General features: G+C 42.8%; 4 non-coding genes and 2 pseudogenes across 4 annotated transcripts; all 6 read right to left on the bottom strand.

Annotated features, from left to right (window-relative positions):
• Positions 1 to 352: 352 nt before the first annotated feature.
• On the bottom strand, positions 353 to 543 carry LOC130311224 (U2 spliceosomal RNA). The gene has a single exon (XR_008859637.1). It is a non-coding gene; the product is annotated as a U2 spliceosomal RNA (small nuclear RNA).
• A 2,098-nt stretch (positions 544 to 2,641) lies between these two features.
• LOC130311223 (U2 spliceosomal RNA) lies at positions 2,642 to 2,832 on the bottom strand. Its single transcript, XR_008859636.1, has one exon. It is a non-coding gene; the product is annotated as a U2 spliceosomal RNA (small nuclear RNA).
• A 2,092-nt stretch (positions 2,833 to 4,924) lies between these two features.
• On the bottom strand, positions 4,925 to 5,121 carry LOC130311187 (U2 spliceosomal RNA). Its single transcript, XR_008859614.1, has one exon. It is a non-coding gene; the product is annotated as a U2 spliceosomal RNA (small nuclear RNA).
• Positions 5,122 to 12,049: 6,928 nt separating this feature from the next.
• LOC130311184 (U2 spliceosomal RNA) lies at positions 12,050 to 12,251 on the bottom strand (annotated as a pseudogene).
• A 7,159-nt stretch (positions 12,252 to 19,410) lies between these two features.
• LOC130311181 (U2 spliceosomal RNA) lies at positions 19,411 to 19,595 on the bottom strand. Its single transcript, XR_008859609.1, has one exon. It is a non-coding gene; the product is annotated as a U2 spliceosomal RNA (small nuclear RNA).
• A 1,450-nt stretch (positions 19,596 to 21,045) lies between these two features.
• LOC130311203 (U2 spliceosomal RNA) lies at positions 21,046 to 21,181 on the bottom strand (annotated as a pseudogene).
• Positions 21,182 to 21,465: the final 284 nt, after the last annotated feature.

The raw sequence follows: 21,465 nt of genomic DNA, 5'->3' as shown, positions 1-21,465 counted from the left end.
AGGGATGAGATTTTATATTTCTTCATAAGCATTAATCTTATTTTGTCAATTAGGAACATTCAGCACCCACCCGCTATCAAGGCAGCTGCCTATCATGTCATGCCCTACCTGCACAGGTGTGCTGGCTACTCAAATGATCCAATTAAGGAGGCCATTTAGTCAGCAGCAGCAGAAGTCCTGTGCCTGGACGCTCCAACAGCGGCCAGACACAAGCAGAAGCAGCAGAAGCAGCAGCAGCACCACCTTTTGTTTTTTGGCTGCAGCAGCAGCAAGGCCCACAGGGCTGGCTAGCTGGCTAGCCAGCAAGCAGGTAGCAATGAAAGTAGGAATCTTTCTTTTTAACCCTGTAAGGGGGTGGTGCACTGTACCCGAAGATACTGCCATATCGGGTCAATGCATAGGGCGACGGAAGCAAGCTTCGAAATCGGCCCCCGTTCTCAAAAATCCATTTAATATATGGTCCCCAGATAGGGGACGTATCAGATATTAAACTGATAAGAACAGATACTACACTTGATCTTAGCCAAAAGGCCGAGAAGCGATAACCGTGAAAGGGGCGGGCCCAACAAGGTGCCCTTCATGGGCACTATCACTGCTTGCTGTCAGGGAGGCTGCCAGACAATTTTCCATGCACACTCTGGGCTGGGGGGCAGTCAACCACCAGTACACACAGCAGAACCTAAACCCATACCATTATTGCTAAGCAGCAAGACAGGGGCCCATTGCACTCCCACGGGGCCTTTTTAAATGCAATCCATAACCCGGATTTGCCAGGAACCCTTCTTACTCCTCCTACTTGCATGTGACACTGGGCTTAGGATCTGCATAGGAAACACACACACAAGCACACACCTACCTTTGTTGCCTGCAGATGCCTCCTTGGCTGTCCCCAAACGGTATCAAACCAACACCCACGGGAAGCTGTAAGCATAGAGGACATGCCTGCACCCCATTGGACTTACCTGTGTGGGTTAAACCCGGGTTATTTGACAACCTATGGCGGTGATGGTTCTGCTCAGGCAGAGCAGTGCTGATGCTCCTCATAAAGCTGTCGCTGCTGTGAAGGTTCTAGGTGACATCACAAATCCCTATGGTTACATACACAACAAAGCTGGGTTGTTGTTGTTTACACTCTGCAAGGCCTGTGGAAGTGAGTGACATCATAGCACTGTAGTTCTGAGGGTTCTAGATGGATGCAACAATCTCCTGTTGCTTCTATGAAGGCCATAATAGACGACATCACCAAACAGCTCCATAGTCACATACACAGCAAAGGAGAGATGTTGTTTACACCTAGTGATGTCAGTGGTATTGAGTGACATCACCGCACAGTGCTAAGGCTCCTGGGCCTGGACACAGCAGCGGCTGCAATATCTCAACGGAGAATACGTTTATATATATGTGTGTGTGTGCGCGTATATATATATATATATATATATATATATATATATATATATATATATATCTCCGCCGAAATCACTTTTAAACCCATTTCCACCTTTTTTTCCCTTCTCTTCCTCTTACTTTTTTTTCACGTTTTTTTACGTTTTTCTCCTTTTCGCCTCTTTTCTGGGCGTATTATTCTTCTTTTTCTTCTTTTTTTTCGTCTAATGCATACCCCATCAGTGCAGTAATGCTTATTCAATACCGCCAGCAGATGGAGACACTGGGGGATAATTTTCTAAGGATTTATACTGATTTTTCCTGTCTGAATTTGTCGCACAGAAAGTTGCAGGCCAAATATGTGTGACATTTCTGCGACTTTAGCTTCTAGAGCATTTTTACAACATTATACATAGGTGCTGAATACATAAAAAGCGACTGTTCAGCGGCAGACAAGTCGCATCGGCTGAAAGTAGGCCAGAATGTCAGTCCATGTTGGAGCAGGTTTAGATACAGTCTAAAGTATAGATCTCAAAGTCTGTGCACAGAATTTAGCAAGGGCCTCGCACCTTCTGATGCATCAGGTAGGTGCACAATAGCATAGCCCAACCCTCTGTACTTTGGTCTATATTGATGCGGGACATAGACAGCCAGCTGATGACCAATCCATTAGTGCAATGGATGGCTGGAAGCATTTGTCTTTGCCTTTGCAATACCACAGAAGCAATGCATGGTCAATGTACAGCAATGACACACCTGTGTGAACAGCCAGGAGACCCCCCCCCCCCCCCCCCCATGTTATGTTACATAGTTACATAGTTAGTACGGTCGAAAAAAGACATATGTCCATCAAGTTCAACCAGGGAATTAAGGGGTAGGGGTGTGGCGCGATATTGGGGAAGGGATGAGATTTTATATTTCTTCATAAGCATTAATCTTATTTTGTCAATTAGGAACATTCAGCACCCACCCGCTATCAAGGCAGCTGCCTATCATGTCATGCCCTACCTGCACAGGTGTGCTGGCTACTCAAATGATCCAATTAAGGAGGCCATTTAGTCAGCAGCAGCAGAAGTCCTGTGCCTGGACGCTCCAACAGCGGCCAGACACAAGCAGAAGCAGAAGCAGCAGAAGCAGCAGCAGCACCACCTTTTGTTTTTTGGCTGCAGCAGCAGCAAGGCCCACAGGGCTGGCTAGCTGGCTAGCCAGCAAGCAGGTAGCAATGAAAGTAGGAATCTTTCTTTTTAACCCTGTAAGGGGGTGGTGCACTGTACCCGAAGATACTGCCATATCGGGTCAATGCATAGGGCGACGGAAGCAAGCTTCGAAATCGGCCCCCGTTCTCAAAAATCCATTTAATATATGGTCCCCAGATAGGGGACGTATCAGATATTAAACTGATAAGAACAGATACTACACTTGATCTTAGCCAAAAGGCCGAGAAGCGATAACCGTGAAAGGGGCGGGCCCAACAAGGTGCCCTTCATGGGCACTATCACTGCTTGCTGTCAGGGAGGCTGCCAGACAATTTTCCATGCACACTCTGGGCTGGGGGGCAGTCAACCACCAGTACACACAGCAGAACCTAAACCCATACCATTATTGCTAAGCAGCAAGACAGGGGCCCATTGCACTCCCACGGGGCCTTTTTAAATGCAATCCATAACCCGGATTTGCCAGGAACCCTTCTTACTCCTCCTACTTGCATGTGACACTGGGCTTAGGATCTGCATAGGAAACACACACACAAGCACACACCTACCTTTGTTGCCTGCAGATGCCTCCTTGGCTGTCCCCAAACGGTATCAAACCAACACCCACGGGAAGCTGTAAGCATAGAGGACATGCCTGCACCCCATTGGACTTACCTGTGTGGGTTAAACCCGGGTTATTTGACAACCTATGGCGGTGATGGTTCTGCTCAGGCAGAGCAGTGCTGATGCTCCTCATAAAGCTGTCGCTGCTGTGAAGGTTCTAGGTGACATCACAAATCCCTATGGTTACATACACAACAAAGCTGGGTTGTTGTTGTTTACACTCTGCAAGGCCTGTGGAAGTGAGTGACATCATAGCACTGTAGTTCTGAGGGTTCTAGATGGATGCAACAATCTCCTGTTGCTTCTATGAAGGCCATAATAGACGACATCACCAAACAGCTCCATAGTCACATACACAGCAAAGGAGAGATGTTGTTTACACCTAGTGATGTCAGTGGTATTGAGTGACATCACAGCACAGTGCTAAGGCTCCTGGGCCTGGACACAGCAGCGGCTGCAATATCTCAACGGAGAATACGTTTATATATATGTGTGTGTGTGCGCGTATATATATATATATATATATATATATATATATATATATATATATATTCTCCGCCGAAATCACTTTTAAACCCATTTCCACCTTTTTTTCCCTTCTCTTCCTCTTACTTTTTTTTCACGTTTTTTTACGTTTTTCTCCTTTTCGCCTCTTTTCTGGGCGTATTATTCTTCTTTTTCTTCTTTTTTTTCGTCTAATGCATACCCCATCAGTGCAGCAATGCTTATTCAATACCGCCAGCAGATGGAGACACTGGGGGATAATTTTCTAAGGATTTATACTGATTTTTCCTGTCTGAATTTGTCGCACAGAAAGTTGCAGGCCAAATATGTGTGACATTTCTGCGACTTTAGCTTCTAGAGCATTTTTACAACATTATACATAGGTGCTGAATACATAAAAAGCGACTGTTCAGCGACAGACAAGTCGCATCGGCTGAAAGTAGGCCAGAATGTCAGTCCATGTTGGAGCAGGTTTAGATACAGTCTAAAGTATAGATCTCAAAGTCTGTGCACAGAATTTAGCAAGGGCCTCGCACCTTCTGATGCATCAGGTAGGTGCACAATAGCATAGCCTAACCCTCTGTACTTTGGTCTATATTGATGCGGGACATAGACAGCCAGCTGATGACCAATCCATTAGTGCAATGGATGGCTGGAAGCATTTGTCTTTGCCTTTGCAATACCACAGAAGCAATGCATGGTCAATGTACAGCAATGACACACCTGTGTGAACAGCCAGGAGACCCCCCCCCCCCCCATGTTATGTTACATAGTTACATAGTTAGTACGGTCGAAAAAAGACATATGTCCATCAAGTTCAACCAGGGAATTAAGGGGTAGGGGTGTGGCGCGATATTGGGGAAGGGATGAGATTTTATATTTCTTCATAAGCATTAATCTTATTTTGTCAATTAGGAACATTCAGCACCCACCCGCTATCAAGGCAGCTGCCTATCATGTCATGCCCTACCTGCACAGGTGTGCTGGCTACTCAAATGATCCAATTAAGGAGGCCATTTAGTCAGCAGCAGCAGAAGTCCTGTGCCTGGATGCTCCAACAGCGGCCAGACACAAGCAGAAGCAGAAGCAGCAGAAGCAGCAGCAGCACCACCTTTTGTTTTTTGGCTGCAGCAGCAGCAAGGCCCACAGGGCTGGCTAGCTGGCTAGCCAGCAAGCAGGTAGCAATGAAAGTAGGAATCTTTCTTTTTAACCCTGTAAGGGGGTGGTACACTGTACCCGAAGATACTGCCATATCGGGTCAATGCATAGGGCGACGGAAGCAAGCTTCGAAATCGGCCCCCGTTCTCAAAAATCCATTTAATATATGGTCCCCAGATAGGGGACGTATCAGATATTAAACTGATAAGAACAGATTTTTTTTTTTTTTTTTTTTTTTTAAATCCCTCAGGTAGGGGATGAAAGTACTCCAAGCAATACTTTCAAACTGGCATTACAAACTTTCTGTAACACACAACCCTCTCATCATTGGGAAACTTTATTTATCAATCAAACAGACAAAAAAAAACAATCAAGATAAATCAACAAGATGAATCCATTTTTTCGATTTCCAAATGCCTTCCGCATCAATCCCACCCCTCTTAGAATCCCACAAATAACACAAATACAGTTTGCCTAACACCATTCGCACACTATTATTAACACTCACTTCTTTCCTCAAAAACACATAAACATTCCTCACATCCCACAAGACTTCCTTAATACACGACAACAATAACCACAACACTCTTACATTCTGACCTCCACTTACACAAAGCCCAAACATCATCATCTCAAAAGACAAAAACTCCATACCTGTCAACTCCTTGCATAAAGGACCAAGCCTTCTAACAACCTCACGAGCATACTTACAATTCCAAAAGAGATGAATAACACTTTCAAAACCATTACAACCCACTCTAGGACACACATCACATCTCACCAAACCCCTTGCTTTCTGAAACTCTCTCACAGACAACACACCATGTAGACTTTGCCACACAATCTCCTTTTGCTTATTAGACATACCATCCATCCTTACTTTCTTCCAAACTTTCTCCACATCCGCTCCCCTCACAGAATTAATATTACATACAACCTCTTTACTCTCAATCATTCTCATCACCAAACGTTTATTCTTCAACACACTCATCTCTTCTTCTATCAACTCAAATTTCTCCAAAAACCTCACAACCCACTCATACCACTTAGGAACCTCAAAAGCAACAGGCCTACTCAGATCCCTCTTACACCACTTCAGCCTAACAAACAGTCTTCCAGCAAGAAACTTAGTCATACAAGACATCTTCTTATCTCCTTCAATAATGACCAGTATGAAAACTAAAATATTCACTCCAAAATAAACCTCCAGATTTGGAAAACTCATCCCACCCTTCCGCCAATTTTTAATCACCACTTCTCTCCTTAATCTTTCTACTTTAGACCCCCAGAAAAAGACAAACAAAACCCGATTCAGACTCCTTAAACACATATACTGCGGAGGAAAAATCATAGCAACATACAGAAAAATTGGTAAAACAACACTTTTAATAACCACAATTTTTCCAATAAAAGAAAGACTTCTCATACTCCAAAAATTCAAACGCATCTCTACCTTCTTTTTTGCATCATCCCAACTCTCCTTTCCATCCAAGTCCTTACTAAACTTAATCCCCAATACTTTAATAGCCCCCTCCACTACATTCACCCCAACATCACTACTTAACCCACCTTCACCAAAGCATTTACATTCGCTCTTTAACCAATTCACTTTAAAAGCAGACGCACCACAGAAAATTGAAACCAAAAGCCTCACTCTCCTCACAGCACACTCAGAATCACACAGGACACATACATCATCCATATAAGCATTCACTTTAAATTCCCTACCATTGCTACCAGGAATATGAACACCTCTCACTATCTTATCCCTCCTAATCAGACATAACAGAGGCTCAATCGCGCATATAAACGCTACTGGCGAGAGCGGGCACCCCTGCCTTACTCCTGAAAAAACATTCACTCTTCTCCCCACACATCCATTAACGAGCATCCTACTATATATTCTATCATACAAACTCCTAACTCTCCACACAAAATCACTCGGAAACCCCATTCGCAACAATACCCTGAACAAAAAATTATGAGACAACCTATCATACGCCTTTTCAAAATCAAGTGACAACAAATAAGCATTTTGTTTTCTACTCTTACAATCCCACAAACAATCTCTCAACAGACACAAACTCTCATGTATACGACGTCCAGGCACAGCACAAAACTGATCATAACCAACCACACATTCAACAACATCCCTCATTCGATTAGCAATAATTTTTGCATAGATCTTATAATCGCAGTTAAGTAACGTAATTGGACGCCAATTCTTTAAATTTTTTAAATTCCCTTTTTTTGGAATTAATACTACCACACCACCACGCATACTCTCCGCAATTTCCATATTCTCCCACATAAACTGACACACTGCAACAACATCCTTACCCACCACATTCCACAAAAAACGATAAAATTCCACAGGCAAACCATCTTCCCCTGGAGTCTTATTCGCTGACATTTTCTGCACTACATCCCATACTTCTTCACTTGAAATCTTACGCATAACAAAAGCCTGCTCAGCTTCTCCAAGCTTCCCATCCAACACACTCAATACCTCACTCTCCAAATTCTCATCTCTCCACTTCTCTCCATACAGCTCCTCATAAAAGCATGCAATTTCCTCACTCACACCATCACCAGTCACTTCCCTACCATCCTCTCTCACAATCATATCAATAACAGGTTTTTTAGAAAAAACTTTTTTGAAAAAATAACGTGAACATTTCTCATCATGTTCCAATTTATCTAACTTGGCCCTATACATGATACTCCTACCCTTTTCCAACACAAAATTATTAATCTCCCTCTTAGTGCTCACAATATCATCCTGAACATCCACTCCACAATCTCTCAACCTACACAAATAGGACAAACGCGCATTCAACTTCACATATTGCTCCCTCTTAAGAGCAGCGACTTTGTATCCAAAGGACTTAAAAAAGGACTTTGTTTTCTTTTTAACCCATTCCCACCACAAAATAATGTTATCAAACTCACCTTTCTTTCCACACCACTTCTTATACATACATTCATACTGATCTCTCACATCCACACTATCTAAATGTTTAATATTCATTTTCCACAAACCTCTCCCATACACAGCACTCTGACCCACATCAATCTCACACAGCAAGGAATCATGGTCCGAATAACAAACAGACCTCTGTCTGTAACTTAAAGCATTCAAACTCTCAGACAAAAAACAATAATCTAACTTAGAGTGAAAATTACCTCTATCTGCATGATATGTACATAAATTAGGATTAATATTACATAACTCTTGGATATCCCTTAACCTAAAATCAGAGACTAACTCAAATAATTTTCTACCAGATACATCAAAAGCTTTTTTTGTTAAATCAACATTCATATCTCCAACTAAAATAACAGGCATCTTGCCCTGAACATAAAACTTTAACTTATCAAACAAATTTTTTCTTTCATTTTTATATGCAGGAGCATAAACATTAATCAAACGAAATTTCACATTTTTATAACTTAATACAGCAGAAATACACCTGCCAGGTTCAATTACCACATAGCTTTCCACAGCAATGTCAGGTGATTTAATCAAGATCCCCACACCATCATTCTTATTCAAAACACTCCCAGACCACACACACCGACCATACACCCATTCATCCTGACTTATGGTGAGATCAATACCACACTCCTGCAAACAAAAAATTGCAGCATTTTCCTGAGCTAAAAAACTTAAAATAGCAGCTCTCCTAGCCTTATTTTTAAACACTCTCACATTTTGAGAACATACAACAAAACCCATAGCCTAAAGCTACAAAGAACAAGGTTTAACCCTGCATGAGCTACACAGGTGCATCAGCCACCTGCTACTAACTAGCAAATCAAGTCCCAGCATAGTTATTCACCACTCTCAGTAGCCTCCATAACATCCGTCTCCAGGACTTCATAAAAGTTGCTGGTTTCCGGGCGCGAGTCCGCACCCTTCTCACCTCTTCTTTTCTTGGCAGACTTCCCTCCATGCACCAGTTGAAAGCCATCATAATTTTCATCCTCTGCATTATGTTTCCCACCACCCTCCCTGTTACACAAATCAGTCTCACCTGAGGATGGAAATGGCTCAATGTGAACAGGGTCAGAGGGGTGAACAGACTCCACAGAGTGACTAGGACTCTGCACTCCCTCAATAACTTCCTCCAACTGTCTGAAGGCATCAGAGACTGCAGCCTGAACATCAGGGGGCTTCTGAGGAGCTGCAATGGTCTTCAGAGGGGCCAATCTCCTCACTATTTCCCCCTCTCTCACCACACTACTGAATAAAGGACTTCTCACCCCAGGGCAGTCCTTATAAACATGACCTTCCTCCCGACATAAGTCACATTTCCTGGCTTTAGGACAACTTCCAGCATGGTGGCCAGCAGTATTACAGTTCCTGCACATTTGTCCTTGCACACAGTTCTCCTTTAAATGTCCAAAGGAAAAACAATTCCTGCAGTAGGAAGGCTGACCAGCATAGGACAGGTACCCCCTATAACCTGCAATGGAAAAACTGGCAGGGGGGTGTTTAAAACCCCCAACACAAGTAGGGTCTACTTTTAATTTAACCACAAACTTATAATTGCAGTTAAAAATCCCCAGTACATTCGTCTGTTTCTCTCCACCCTTCACATAGTCACAGTACTTGTGCAAAAAGTTCTTAATAATTTCCACATCTGTGTAAGGATTATGCACATGCACTATCACAGTTTTTCCCGCAGACCAAACAGTGGAGTAATCTTCACCCCAACCAGCAAGGGCTCATTGCTGAGATTCCTTAAGTATTCATACACATGCAAACACCTGCCCTCATCCACAAAGGTTACCTCATAGGAGCCCCTGCGGGGAGACTCATTAACACTGAAGATTTCAGCCTTGTCCACTCCAATCTTCTCCATAATGATGTCTCTCACCAGATAAACCATGTTGTTCTTGGAACTTGCAGGATCCACCTCCATGCGGATAGTATTCTTTACTCCAGCCATTCTTCCAGATGATAATCTGTCGGTACAGGACCACAGTGAAAAAAATCTTCCTCCGGCAAACTGGGTAGACCCAGAGATCGCACCCTCTGGCCAGACCAGAGCAAACTGCACTTGATCTTAGCCAAAAGGCCGAGAAGCGATAACCGTGAAAGGGGCGGGCCCAACAAGGTGCCCTTCATGGGCACTATCACTGCTTGCTGTCAGGGAGGCTGCCAGACAATTTTCCATGCACACTCTGGGCTGGGGGGCAGTCAACCACCAGTACACACAGCAGAACCTAAACCCATACCATTATTGCTAAGCAGCAAGACAGGGGCCCATTGCACTCCCACGGGGCCTTTTTAAATGCAATCCATAACCCGGATTTGCCAGGAACCCTTCTTACTCCTCCTACTTGCATGTGACACTGGGCTTAGGATCTGCATAGGAAACACACACACAAGCACACACCTACCTTTGTTGCCTGCAGATGCCTCCTTGGCTGTCCCCAAACGGTATCAAACCAACACCCACGGGAAGCTGTAAGCATAGAGGACATGCCTGCACCCCAATGGACTTACCTGTGTGGGTTAAACCCGGGTTATTTGACAACCTATGGCGGTGATGGTTCTGCTCAGGCAGAGCAGTGCTGATGCTCCTCATAAAGCTGTCGCTGCTGTGAAGGTTCTAGGTGACATCACAAATCCCTATGGTTACATACACAACAAAGCTGGGTTGTTGTTGTTTACACTCTGCAAGGCCTGTGGAAGTGAGTGACATCATAGCACTGTAGTTCTGAGGGTTCTAGATGGATGCAACAATCTCCTGTTGCTTCTATGAAGGCCATAATAGACGACATCACCAAACAGCTCCATAGTCACATACACAGCAAAGGAGAGATGTTGTTTACACCTAGTGATGTCAGTGGTATTGAGTGACATCACAGCACAGTGCTAAGGCTCCTGGGCCTGGACACAGCAGCGGCTGCAATATCTCAACGGAGAATACGTTTATATATATGTGTGTGTGTGCGCGTATATATATATATATATATATATATATATATATATATATATATATTTCTCCGCCGAAATCACTTTTAAACCCATTTCCACCTTTTTTTCCCTTCTCTTCCTCTTACTTTTTTTTCACGTTTTTTTACGTTTTTCTCCTTTTCGCCTCTTTTCTGGGCGTATTATTCTTCTTTTTCTTCTTTTTTTTCGTCTAATGCATACCCCATCAGTGCAGCAATGCTTATTCAATACCGCCAGCAGATGGAGACACTGGGGGATAATTTTCTAAGGATTTATACTGATTTTTCCTGTCTGAATTTGTCGCACAGAAAGTTGCAGGCCAAATATGTGTGACATTTCTGCGACTTTAGCTTCTAGAGCATTTTTACAACATTATACATAGGTGCTGAATACATAAAAAGCGACTGTTCAGCGACAGACAAGTCGCATCGGCTGAAAGTAGGCCAGAATGTCAGTCCATGTTGGAGCAGGTTTAGATACAGTCTAAAGTATAGATCTCAAAGTCTGTGCACAGAATTTAGCAAGGGCCTCGCACCTTCTGATGCATCAGGTAGGTGCACAATAGCATAGCCTAACCCTCTGTACTTTGGTCTATATTGATGTGGGACATAGACAGCCAGCTGATGACCAATCCATTAGTGCAATGGATGGCTGGAAGCATTTGTCTTTGCCTTTGCAATACCACAGAAGCAATGCATGGTCAATGTACAGCAATGACACACCTGTGTGAACAGCCAGGAGACCCCCCCCCCCCCCATGTTATGTTACATAGTTACATAGTTAGTACGGTCGAAAAAAGACATATGTCCATCAAGTTCAACCAGGGAATTAAGGGGTAGGGGTGTGGCGCGATATTGGGGAAGGGATGAGATTTTATATTTCTTCATAAGCATTAATCTTATTTTGTCAATTAGGAACATTCAGCACCCACCCGCTATCAAGGCAGCTGCCTATCATGTCATGCCCTACCTGCACAGGTGTGCTGGCTACTCAAATGATCCAATTAAGGAGGCCATTTAGTCAGCAGCAGCAGAAGTCCTGTGCCTGGACGCTCCAACAGCGGCCAGACACAAGCAGAAGCAGAAGCAGCAGAAGCAGCAGCAGCACCACCTTTTGTTTTTTGGCTGCAGCAGCAGCAAGGCCCACAGGGCTGGCTAGCTGGCTAGCCAGCAAGCAGGTAGCAATGAAAGTAGGAATCTTTCTTTTTAACCCTGTAAGGGGGTGGTGCACTGTACCCGAAGATACTGCCATATCGGGTCAATGCATAGGGCGACGGAAGCAAGCTTCGAAATCGGCCCCCGTTCTCAAAAATCCATTTAATATATGGTCCCCAGATAGGGGACGTATCAGATATTAAACTGATAAGAACAGATTTTTTTTTTTTTTTTTTTTTTTTTTTTTTTTCCTCAGTTACAGACTATTGTTTGGACGATCATCAGGTCACCTACCAAGACTCGTCACTTAAAACAATATCTGAAAAAACATCATACGGAAAAAACTAACTAAGGGAACCGAGTGCCAAGAAAAAGTGACCAAACAACAAAACAAAAAAACATGTCAAAAACAATCACAGAAATTGGTCAAAAACTTACAGCTTTCTCCTTTACGTACTTCTTATAAATTTTTCCATCGTGTATGCATCCAGATTTTCTCCGCTTCTTCTTCACCAATTCTCTTTTTGTCCAGTAGAAAGATAGTAAAAATCCTTCCTAAAAACAATCTTTTCAATTCCCTCGGAGAAATAACAACATTTTTAAAAACAAGCAAATTGCGTGAGTCCCATAAAACCTCTTTAAAAACAGAAAAAAGAATCCAATTAGTACGTGTATCTTCCTTTTTACTAAGATCTTGACCAATAAAAACTTTCTCAAAAGAAAAACTGTTATATCCAGTGAGTTGGATTAAAAACTTCTTTAAAAACATAAAAAATTCTTTTGCATAAAAACAGTCCCAATAAAGGTGCACTAAGTCTTCTCTACCTCCACAACCCTCTCTTGGGCATCTGTCACTTATTCTCAAACCTCTTCCATTTAAAAAAGATTGGGTTGGGAGGCAGCCATGAAAGGACATCCAACTAACGTCTTTTTGTCTGTTTGATAGTCCAATAACTTTAAAAAACTTCCAAATCTTCACAGACTGAGCATTAGTGCAGAATGGTACTTCATATAATCTCTCATTTTTCCTTATTTCTTGTTCTATTTTCTTTTTATCAGGTTCACCTAAAGAGCTCAAACCAAATTGATCATTGAAAGACCTGAGGAGCACATAGAAGGTAGGTATCACATGTGCTATGGGTCTCCTCAAATCCCTCTCACACCAGCCCCATTTGGAAAACAACCATCCTGCAAGGTATTTACTCATGTCTGCCGCCCTATTATTGCACTGTATCAATTTAAAAATTAAAAGAAAATAGTGCACCTTTAAAAACAGATCAATGTTTGGAAAGTTATATCCGCCCAAATTCATACTCTTCATCACTTCTTCTCTTCTCATTTTCTCCATCTTAGACCCCCAGAAGAACACAAAAAGCTTCCTTGTGACTCTCCTAGTCCATAACTTCCCTGGAGGAAGCACCATAGCCGTATACAAGAGAAGCGGTAGGATTACAGACTTAATGATAAGAACTTTCCCTTTAAGTGACAAGTTCCTTAACCTCCAGAAGGATAGCTTCTTCTCAATTTTACTGTCCAAAGTCTCATAACTTTTCTTTCCTTTGAGGTCTTTATCAAATATCACTCCTAGCACTTCAATGTCTTCTTTTTCCTTAACACCATCCACTACTATATTCTCTTGGTTCCCAAAACTGCATAATTGGCACTTCCCCCAGTTCACATTCATCCCAGCCACACAACAAAAAATCCTCACATGCAAATTTACTCTGTTGAGATCTGCTTGGGATGTACAAGTAAAAACCACATCGTCCATATAACTTAAAACCTTTAACTTACTACCATCACTACCTGGAATAAAAACACCACTCACACATTTATCTTTCTGCACATTCTTCAACAGGCCCTCTATAACGCATATAAACAGAATTGGGGAGAGTGGGCATCCCTGTCTGACTCCAGACAAGACATTAAAAGCAGGCCCCACATGCCCATTTACTAAAATCTGACTTGTCACCCCATGATAAAAACTCATAATAACAGATAATAACTTTTCTGGAATACCTAAGTGTTTTAAAGCAATGAACATAAAATCATGTGCAACCTTATCATAAGCCTTTTCGAAATCTATGGACTCAACAAACAGTGCATTCTTGTTAAAGTTACTGTAATAAATAGAGTCTCTTAAAAGCAATAAATTATCTGTTATTTTTCTTTTCGGTACTGCACAAACTTGGTATTCTCCCACAAGGTGGTCCACTACATCACTCAGTCTATTAGCCACAATCTTAGCAATTATCTTGTAGTCACAATTTAATAAAGTTATAGGTCTCCAATTTTTAAGATCTCTGCCATCACCTTTTTTATGAATTAATGTTATGACCCCTTTCTTCATAGATTCAGCTAAAACACCTGAGTTAAAAACATATTGCACCACCCGTGTAAACTCTTTACTTAAAATATTCCAGAACGCGGAATAAAACTCAGCGGGGAGACCATCACAGCCTGGTGTCTTCCCTTTGGCCATCTTATCCAGGGCCTGCTTGATCTCCCCTTCACTAACATCATCAATCAAAAAATCTACTTTTTCAACAGGAACATTATTCTCCAAAATATTACAATAATCATTCATCTCCGTCTCACTGGCTCTGCTCTTATTACTAAAGAGTGTCTCATAAAATCTGCCAATCTCCTTCACCATCTCCACTCCAAAAACTTCCCCCGTAGGGGTAAAAACAGATTTAAAAACACCTTTAGCATTAAAACATTTTTTAAAGAAATACCGTGTACACTGCTCATTTTCTTCTAGGTGCTGCACTTTAGACTTATATACAATATTCCTTCCCTTTTCCAACAACCTTTTTTTCATCTCCCCCTTCACCTTAACAATCTCATCCTCCACCTCCACACCAACACGTTTAAACTTATAGAGAGTCTCTAACCGGGATACAAGCCTTTCATCACTCCTCCTCTTCTCTTGTGCTCTCTTTATGCAAAACATCTTAAAGAAATTAGAAAACTCTCCTTTAGCCCATTCCCACCACACTAAGACATTACTAAAATCAGGTTGTTTAGAAACACAGGATAAAAACACATGATTAAAACCAGCCATTACTTCCTCATCTTCCAATAGACTTACATTTAATTTCCAGAGCCCCCTCCCAAAATGAAGGGACTCTGTGACACTTATCTCAGCCGACACCATCTTGTGGTCTGAGAAAGTTGACATCATTTGATTGCACCGGACCACCTTAATCCCATCAGAGACCAGGATGTAATCGATCCGGGATTTACAGCGGCCACTATCTGATATGTACGTATATCTTTCATCAGTGCTAACCATCAGTCCAACATCAGTAAAATGCAAGTCTTGAATAATTTGATTTAAAACATTGGAAGTAATATCAGTTCTAACCTCAGCAGAGCTCTCACGATCATTGACGGATCTAATGCAGTTAAAATCGCCAACAATAATAGTATCTTCACGACCAGGGATAAAAAACTTAAGGGACTCTAAAAAAGACAAACGTGCTTGTTTTTCTGCTGGAGCATACACATTAAAAATTCTCATCCTCTGGCCCAAAACCTCAAAAATTAAAACCATACAACGACCAGGTACTAAAGTTTGGCAATTTAAAACTTTAGTGTCCCTGTTTCGCAATAAAATCCCAATACCTTCATTTTTGTTTTCTGCACATGTGGACCAGAAGGACTGCCCACACTTCCACTCATTTGCATAAGGTGCTGACTTTATTGCACACTCCTGTAAACATATCACATCACTTCTAACATTCTCAAGAATATCAAAAATTGCAGCTCTCCTAATTTCAGACTCAATACTTCTTACATTAATAGTTGTTACAACCAAAGTCATAATAACTAGGAAAAGAAAACCAAATGCTTTAAAATCCATCTTAACTTAGAAATTAACATTTTGGCCTTCAACTTTCCTATGTAAACTTGCAAAACAATCAGGCGACCCTATGTTAGAGTCCCTGTCTATTTCATTATCACTACAAAGAACAAGGGCTTCCTGATCCTCAGACCAGCTCCCTGTCTTACACCTTTTATTCACAACCTGCACATCCTCATCTTCCTCCTCCTCTTCTTCCTTACTGCGAGAAACTCTCTGACCAGGTGTTAGAGATCTCTGAGATGACCCAACAACTTCCATTCCCTCCTCCTCCCCCACAATTGGGTTTGGACATTCAATATCATCCATAGCCTCTTCACTAGAAAGAACATCACCATACACTGTCTCAATTTTCTCCACCACTTTCACTTTTTTTGCTTTTTTCTTTTTCACCAAGGTAAATTCACCTCCCACACCTGTCTCCTCACCAGTCACAGCAGTGGAAACACCCTCCTCCCCTGACCTCTCCTGAGTGCTAATGTGCTCCACTATCACAGAACTTTCCTCAGCCACCTGTGCCACATTAACACTCACACTCACACTCTCACCAACTCCAGGAACAAACCTCCCTCCCCCTTTTTCTCTTTGTTCTCCTCTATTCCCAGCTGCATCAGCATAACTTCTCTTCTTTTTATACCACATATCACAGCCTCTTGCCAAATGTTCCTCACTTCCACAGATATCACATGTCTTCTTCTCTGTACAAATACTTGCTTCATGACCAGTTTTCCCACAATTTCTGCAACATTCTCCTTTCTCAGGGCAATAATCCTGCACATGGCCATAGGCATGGCACTTTCTACAATATTGCAACTGGCCTTCATAAAAGCAGAAACCTCTCTCTCCTCCGATAGAAAACACCTGTGGTATGCTCTTCCTTCCATCTTGCATTCCTTCATCTTTTTTAAATTTTACAATAAACTTTCTCTTACAATTAAAGTACCCAAACTTGTTCTTAAGTCTTCCTATAAATTTCACTTCCTCGCAATACCGGAACAAAAAGTTTGTAACCATTTCATCAGAAACCTTAGGATTATACATGTGGACAATTACTACCTTTGTTGTATTCATAAATAACGGTTCCACTTTAATCTTCTTCATTATAGCAGGCTCACTTTTCCTCTTCATTTCTTCAAGATCCATATAGACTCTCTGGCAAATCTCAGAACCACAAAAAGTAATATCATAAATTCCTTGCCTAGGAAAATCCTGTATAGCCAATACATTCCATACCTGTAGGTAATCAAGCTTGCGAAGAATCTCCACAACGATTTGGTCAAGTCCGATCGTCCCCCGGTGCTCGCCAGGAACGTAGATCCGCACCGTGTCCTCAAGTCCACGCGCCTTCTCGCTCATTTTTGCAGGTAAAACCCACGATCGCAGCTCAGCAACAATCCAGGGCCCCCCGTAAAGAGGGCCCCGATCACCACTCCTTTCAACCCAAACCACGCACAGAAATCCACACGTGATCTTAGCCAAAAGGCCGAGAAGCGATAACCGTGAAAGGGGCGGGCCCAACAAGGTGCCCTTCATGGGCACTATCACTGCTTGCTGTCAGGGAGGCTGCCAGACAATTTTCCATGCACACTCTGGGCTGGGGGGCAGTCAACCACCAGTACACACAGCAGAACCTAAACCCATACCATTATTGCTAAGCAGCAAGACAGGGGCCCATTGCACTCCCACGGGGCCTTTTTAAATGCAATCCATAACCCGGATTTGCCAGGAACCCTTCTTACTCCTCCTACTTGCATGTGACACTGGGCTTAGGATCTGCATAGGAAACACACACACAAGCACACACCTACCTTTGTTGCCTGCAGATGCCTCCTTGGCTGTCCCCAAACGGTATCAAACCAACACCCACGGGAAGCTGTAAGCATAGAGGACATGCCTGCACCCCATTGGACTTACCTGTGTGGGTTAAACCCGGGTTATTTGACAACCTATGGCGGTGATGGTTCTGCTCAGGCAGAGCAGTGCTGATGCTCCTCATAAAGCTGTCGCTGCTGTGAAGGTTCTAGGTGACATCACAAATCCCTATGGTTACATACACAACAAAGCTGGGTTGTTGTTGTTTACACTCTGCAAGGCCTGTGGAAGTGAGTGACATCATAGCACTGTAGTTCTGAGGGTTCTAGATGGATGCAACAATCTCCTGTTGCTTCTATGAAGGCCATAATAGACGACATCACCAAACAGCTCCATAGTCACATACACAGCAAAGGAGAGATGTTGTTTACACCTAGTGATGTCAGTGGTATTGAGTGACATCACAGCACAGTGCTAAGGCTCCTGGGCCTGGACACAGCAGCGGCTGCAATATCTCAACGGAGAATACGTTTATATATATGTGTGTGTGTGCGCGTATATATATATATATATATATATATTTCTCCGCCGAAATCACTTTTAAACCCATTTCCACCTTTTTTTCCCTTCTCTTCCTCTTACTTTTTTTTCACGTTTTTTTACGTTTTTCTCCTTTTCGCCTCTTTTCTGGGCGTATTATTCTTCTTTTTCTTCTTTTTTTTCGTCTAATGCATACCCCATCAGTGCAGCAATGCTTATTCAATACCGCCAGCAGATGGAGACACTGGGGGATAATTTTCTAAGGATTTATACTGATTTTTCCTGTCTGAATTTGTCGCACAGAAAGTTGCAGGCCAAATATGTGTGACATTTCTGCGACTTTAGCTTCTAGAGCATTTTTACAACATTATACATAGGTGCTGAATACATAAAAAGCGACTGTTCAGCGACAGACAAGTCGCATCGGCTGAAAGTAGGCCAGAATGTCAGTCCATGTTGGAGCAGGTTTAGATACAGTCTAAAGTATAGATCTCAAAGTCTGTGCACAGAATTTAGCAAGGGCCTCGCACCTTCTGATGCATCAGGTAGGTGCACAAGAGCATAGCCTAACCCTCTGTACTTTGGTCTATATTGATGCGGGACATAGACAGCCAGCTGATGACCAATCCATTAGTGCAATGGATGGCTGGAAGCATTTGTCTTTGCCTTTGCAATACCACAGAAGCAATGCATGGTCAATGTACAGCAATGACACACCTGTGTGAACAGCCAGGAGACCCCCCCCCCCCCCATGTTATGTTACATAGTTACATAGTTAGTACGGTCGAAAAAAGACATATGTCCATCAAGTTCAACCAGGGAATTAAGGGGTAGGGGTGTGGCGCGATATTGGGGAAGGGATGAGATTTTATATTTCTTCATAAGCATTAATCTTATTTTGTCAATTAGGAACATTCAGCACCCACCCGCTATCAAGGCAGCTGCCTATCATGTCATGCCCTACCTGCACAGGTGTGCTGGCTACTCAAATGATCCAATTAAGCAGGCCATTTAGTCAGCAGCAGCAGAAGTCCTGTGCCTGGACGCTCCAACAGCGGCCAGACACAAGCAGAAGCAGAAGCAGCAGAAGCAGCAGCAGCACCACCTTTTGTTTTTTGGCTGCAGCAGCAGCAAGGCCCACAGGGCTGGCTAGCCAGCAAGCAGGTAGCAATGAAAGTAGGAATCTTTCTTTTTAACCCTGTAAGGGGGTGGTGCACTGTACCCGAAGATACTGCCATATCGGGTCAATGCATAGGGCGACGGAAGCAAGCTTCGAAATCGGCCCCCGTTCTCAAAAATCCATTTAATATATGGTCCCCAGATAGGGGACGTATCAGATATTAAACTGATAAGAACAGATTTTTTTTTTTAGTTAACCCTCAGAACTCCATCAGAGCTCTAAGATCTTATTTGAGCTTGATTTTTTGTTCATCATCAGGAAAACCCGTTTTTCTTTATTTCTTTATCTCTTTTTTTTTTTTTTTTTTTAAACAATAAAAGAAACCATATTTAAAACATAAAAAAATTATCAAACCAAAACTAACCATACTATAATTCTATAATTTCTTAAAGAAAAATTACCCAAATGTCATTCCTCTTCTCCATGCAAAGACCATCAAGAAGTCTAAGAAACCACAAGTTATAGATCCACTCAGCATCTCACTTTTGGCTGGAATCGCCAGCCACGCTGGAACCTTGTATGTTTCCACAAATCTATCTATATCTGCGTGAAAGGAACAATAGACTTTATCCCTTGCTTCATTGACTTTGATTCCCAATCTTTCTTTCAGATTTCCCAAATCCTCGTCAAAGGCTTTTTTTTCTTTTTTTGACACACTCTTGAAGACAACATCAAGAGAGCCTCCATACTCTACCGATACATATTCTTCTTCATTTTCTTTCCTTTTCTTCTCCTCCATCACTTTCCTGGTTGGAGTTTCCTCCTCTTCAGGTTCTTCCCTCACATCAGTTTCCTCCTCCCTACTTCGTTTCATAACCTCCTTTTTCTTCTTCTTCTTCTTAGGACACATTACTGCCAGGTGTCCCTCATCACCACATAGATGACACTTTTTCTTCACCTTACATGCTTCTGGCTCATGGCCTTCTTCTTGGCATTTATAGCACCAAACAATATCACAAAAATCTTTCCTATGGCCATACCTTTTACACTTTCGACAAAAGTCGTCCATGCCTGAAAAGAACAGGTCCCCATTTACTGGGCCAATCTTAAAACGCCCTGGGGGATAAATTAGCTTTCCATCAGGTGTTTTCTGAAACTTCACTTGAAATTTCCACTTTGTCGTCCAAAGTCCATATTGATTATAGATCTTGCCTTTTGGCTTCACCTCCTCACAGAATCTAGAAAGGAACAGAACAATCTCTTCTTCTGTGATATACGGACTGTACATCCTCAAAGTTATAAGTCTTTCCCGAGTCGGGAAATGGGGAGTAATCTCTACCCCTCCCAACTTAGGGTGCGACTTCCACAGCAATGCTTTATTGCAGAACACACCATAGTCCTCCTCCGAAACCAGAACCACATCATAGACTCCATTTCTTGGAAATTCCAGCATCGATAATATCTGGTCCTTCCTCAGCTCAAAAAACTGGAACAAAATCTCCTCCACCACGAAGAATAAACCTCTCTCCTTCTTTCCAGCATCCAAAAGAGTAATTCGGACTCCATTTCGTAGTCTGGCGTAGCTAGGTACACCTCCAGCAGGCTCTCCTTTCTTGCCAGCCTCCTCCATCGCAGAAAAAACACCTCCCCTACTGCAGGCAGGTAGGTAGGTAGGTGGTGATCGCTCCTCGTTGCCCGGGGACTAAGCCGCCACCCTGATGTCAGCAAGGGGGTTTAGTCCCACCATATAGATGGGACGATCCCCCAGGGAAAAGGAGCGGGTACCCCGGGCTCCTTCCAGCCAGATCAAGCAAGCATATACTACACTTGATCTTAGCCAAAAGGCCGAGAAGCGATAACCGTGAAAGGGGCGGGCCCAACAAGGTGCCCTTCATGGGCACTATCACTGCTTGCTGTCAGGGAGGCTGCCAGACAATTTTCCATGCACACTCTGGGCTGGGGGGCAGTCAACCACCAGTACACACAGCAGAACCTAAACCCATACCATTATTGCTAAGCAGCAAGACAGGGGCCCATTGCACTCCCACGGGGCCTTTTTAAATGCAATCCATAACCCGGATTTGCCAGGAACCCTTCTTACTCCTCCTACTTGCATGTGACACTGGGCTTAGGATCTGCAT

This window comes from Hyla sarda, unplaced genomic scaffold (genome assembly GCF_029499605.1).
Source record: "Hyla sarda isolate aHylSar1 unplaced genomic scaffold, aHylSar1.hap1 scaffold_162, whole genome shotgun sequence".
In the NCBI taxonomy this organism is placed as follows: Eukaryota; Metazoa; Chordata; class Amphibia; order Anura; family Hylidae; genus Hyla; species Hyla sarda.
This window is presented reverse-complemented; position numbering and strand designations above follow the sequence as displayed.